General features: G+C 36.5%; 1 pseudogene; it reads left to right on the plus strand.

The window, feature by feature from the left end:
- The first annotated feature begins 241 nt into the window (after nucleotides 1-241).
- LOC110218548 (anaphase-promoting complex subunit 10 pseudogene) lies at nucleotides 242-3,070 on the plus strand (annotated as a pseudogene).
- Nucleotides 3,071-4,498: the final 1,428 nt, after the last annotated feature.

Genomic DNA, 4,498 nt, shown 5'->3' on the forward strand with positions numbered 1-4,498 from the left:
AAACAACCAAGTTTCCCCTTACCTAGAAGATCTCGTCTCCTGTGAAATGGCTCAGATAACTCAGAAAGAGCTGCACTGGTGTCCACCAAGTTAAAAAAGACCTCAAATCCATATGGAGGGTTTATGCAAGAACAAATGCACAGGAGAAGAAGGCATGGCTAGATTGCTAGCAGTCTGCTCCAAAAGAGAGTGCTCGAATTCACAAAGTCATGATTCACTAAAGTATTAATTCATACCATGATATGGTGCTGACCCTAAACAGTTGGAAAGGACTGGGACAGTACATGAAATGGGTTCACAAGCTGTTTGGTCCCTCTCATCCTGTAAGCCAGGATTTGGAGTAGATCAGTTAAAAGATGATAATCTGGAAACTTATTGGCAGTCAAGTGGTTCACAGCCTCATTTGGTGAACATCCAATTTAGAAGAAAAACAACAGTGAAGACATTATGTATTTATGCAGACTACAAATCAGATGAAAGCTATACTCCAAGCAAGATCTCTGTCAGAGTAGGAAATAATTTTCACAATCTTCAAGAAATCAGACAACTTGAATTAGTAGAACCTACTGGTTGGATTCACATTCCTTTAACTGATTCCCATAAGAAGCCAATTCGCACATTCATGATACGGATTGCTGTTCTAGCCAATCACCAGAATGGAAGAGACACTCACATGAGAAGAGAGCTGTGGAAGAGAGCTCCACTGGTAAATTTCCTAGATGTACATGGATCATGGATCCCTGCTTAAGAATAACACATCGTGTTTTATTATATTTGTCTTATATTATCATCAAAATTTTGCACTTGATGAAAATTCTACAATTTAGAAAATATATATATATATATAAAATTTTGTAACTTCAAAACTTAGAAAACCCTTGGTGCAATATACTTGGACTACAATATCACACTTTGCCAGTAGGTGCTGCCATGTAACACATGGTAAACTTCAGTTTGGAAATCCCTTCAGGTAAACGTGAAATGAGTTAATTCTCTCTTTTTATTAGTTCTTAATGTTTTCAATTCCATTGATCAGATTTTACTTGGAATCAAAACCCTATAAAAATCTATCACTTGACGACACCTCTACACTTTTTCTGGGACAGATAATCTGAGTTCTCTTTAGGTTTATTCCCAGCTTCTATCCTCCATGCTGTTAAAAGTCCCCTCTATGGCTCTCCTTTGACTCCACCTCTAAATTCTCCACATTCCTCTTGAACTCTTGGAGGCCCTAAATGGTTACCAGATTTTCACAAAGCTTTGACCAATGATGAAGATAATTGTATTACCCAATAATATCATTGTTTGTGGTACTTACTTTTGTTTGCTATTGAATTTAGTCACAATAAGTAGGGGTTTGTAGTTATCTTTTTTGGGTGTCTCTACACTGGATGCTAATAATTGACAGATAAATTGAGAATCTAGAATAGTGAAACTTGGAGCCAGAAATTACACTTCCTTGGACCCTCAGGGTCAAAGTCAGAGAGTACATTTTAGTAGTAAATGGTCTTCCTTTCTCCCATTTGATTTTTTGACTGCCCCTGAGATCTCTGAACTGTCACTGTTTTGTTTTTTAAAAGTTGGAAAATTGAGGACATCAGGGTTTCACCTTTCTTGCAATCTATATATTTTCTAAAGGCTGGAGTAAAAGGCCCAATCATCTGCTTTCATGAGGACAGAATCCTGCTCTGTGATTTTTGTATCTGATCCCTGTGTCTCCGAAGGCCAGTACCATAAAGAGAATTGATCTTTCTATCCAAGACCAATCCAAACATTCCAATTAGCTTATGTTGTCATTAGTAACACTTTACAGAAAAGACTTTTGCCTTTTTTCTGAGCCAATGATAGCTGTCATCATCTTACGAAAGGAACATTCTCTTTTAAATCAGAAGTTTAACAAGATCATCAGGGATTTATTTTTAACTTCGAGATTACCAAGTGAAAGATCTCTAGCATGCTGTTCAAGGAAGTCAATGGAAATTAATCTTACTTCAGTTTTCCCCAAGAACTCCCCCTTTTACCTGAGAACAAGTTATGTCCCATCCCAGGAAATCAAAGATTAGAGCTGAGAGTCCACAACTAATTTTTTTGCTTTTCCACATTTTCCTTGAACTTCCCATGAGCCCTCACCACCAAAACCACAGGAACAAGGGGAAGAGTTGACTTAGGTGTCAATATCCTGCTTCCTTTCTGTTTGCACCAAAGCTTTAACAGATTTTAAACACTGAATTGAATGTCTGTCTGAGATTATGGAGGAAGCCTATTTAATGAATCAATACGTTGTTCCATTTGTGACTATATTTTTCATGTCCAGGTTAGTTCATTTATGTAATTGCAAGTTATTCAGAAATATACTACTTAGGCTCTTTAGATTCTTTCTTTTTTAAAATTTGTACACATATCCCCATGATTCTCATAACAAAAGGAGGGTTAATATTTTTTAATATGCTCATTATTGTGGCACCCTACAGTAATGTCTATTAAACAGGTTACTTGTTTTAATAAACTTGCAAATTCGTAAGACAATAGCATGGTCTTTTCTTGGGGAAAAAAAAAACCACAAGTGCTAGAATTGAGAGCTTGGTCCTGATATTTTCCCAATGTTTCAGTGTGTGAACACTGGAAGTTCAAGTGTTTCCCATTGGGCAGATAATCTCTGTATAAATTGATTGAGTAGCAGTTGCACGTAACTGGCATTTCAGTATGTAGCACAAGCAGCCACTCTAACATAGAGAGAAAATGGTTATATTTTTTGTGATGGCCAAAAATAAATTTTAATAAGTATTCACTGTGTGACCACGCTTAATTTCTGGAATGTGTGGTATATTTCTTATATTTCAAAATTACAGGCCATCATTAGCTTCCCTGCTGGTTTGTATGTAATGAAAACAATTTTTGGAAGGAACTAGAAAGATGTTTAACACACAGCATAGCATAGCAGAAAAGATACTGACCTATGACTTGTGAGCCCTAGGTTATAATCTCAGCCTTGCTACTAATTCCTTTGCAATATTAGCCCTGCTTCACTTTTCCTCAATTGAAAAATAAGGAATTATAGCAATCAGGTATTTCTTCCATCTCTGAAACACTAATAAATCCTTGTTGAATGAATTGAGTAAAATAAATTTTTATTCTGATTATCTCTGCCCTGCAGACAATGACTTGGTGATCTTTTCATCCAAACTTCTATATTAATATAAAAATGACAGAATTCGCTCTTTTAAAAATCAACAAATTTAAAGTAGTTTAAGTGCCAGAGAGTAAGTTTATATTGTTAACATTTTAATGCCTCAATACCCTCTCTACATTGTACTGCCTCTTAGTGTTGCTGTTGTATTGTTTCAGTCATGTCCAACTCTTCGTGACCCCATTTGGGGTTTTCTTGTCAGAGATACTGGAGTAGTTTGCCATTTTCTTCTCCAGCTCATTTAACAGATGAGGAAACTGAGGCAAACAGAGTTAAGTGATTTGCATAGGGTCACATAAGTAAGTGTCTGAGGCCATAGTGGAACTCAGGAAGATGAGTCTTCCTGACTCCAGGCCTGGCATACTATCCCCTGTGCCACCTAGCTGCCATACTGCCTCCTTGGTGACTTAAACATGTCTTTTCCCCTGTAAGTTAGTGGAAGGAGTTCCCCATGCAGACAAAAACCACTTATCCCATTGTAATATAATTTCAAACAACTCAATCCAGTAACTCTTCTACAATTTCAGTTTATTTTTTGGAGGGAAGTTTTAATATGTTCTACTTAAACTTTGCAAAGATGAATGAAAAAAATGTGCTGTAATAAATCCCAAAGATATGTTTTAAATATAGGTAAGATCTCCAGCCTTTTGAGGTATAATGCTTGAAGTGTATGTTTTCTTTAAATGTTAATTGGTAGCAATTATTATTATATTGTTATATTATTTACACTTTAAACTCTTGCATATATGATTTTCTTTCATTTGTTTTGCCATCATAACCCTTATGCTTATCCTTAGAATTTTAAAAGGACCTTAGGAATCACCTGGTTCGGCCCCTACCTGACTATGACCTCTGCCATAGGCAACACCAACATCCATGTTAAACTGACCTCAATCTCCTCCTCCCCACTTTCCGTTTTAGCTATATCCCAATTTGACCAAAGCTTATAGCTCATCATTTCTTAGAACGGCACTACCTTCTCTATCTTGAGCTCTAAAATGCCTTTCTCACAGTTTCCTATCCTTTCACTTCTCCCAGTTCCTAACTTCTTCCTAACTAACTCTTCTCTGCTAAGGCTTCTAGTCCCTCTACCCATCTTCTAAAAAAAAAAAAATACGTGATGCTATGGTTCATTCCTAAACTTAGCACTACAGAGTAGTGGAAAAGTAAAATGTCATCAGTGAGACTGAAGATTCTAAGCTAAGTCTCCAAAGTTGCAACCAAGAGAAAAAGTTTAAAAATCTGCCCACCGAACTCCCACCTCTGATAACAATCATTTGTTTCTGAAGCCACTGAGAATATTGACTGTGT

Source organism: Phascolarctos cinereus, unplaced genomic scaffold (assembly GCF_003287225.1).
Source record: "Phascolarctos cinereus isolate Bilbo 61053 unplaced genomic scaffold, phaCin_HiC Scaffold_2;HRSCAF=192, whole genome shotgun sequence".
Classification (NCBI taxonomy): Eukaryota; Metazoa; Chordata; class Mammalia; order Diprotodontia; family Phascolarctidae; genus Phascolarctos; species Phascolarctos cinereus.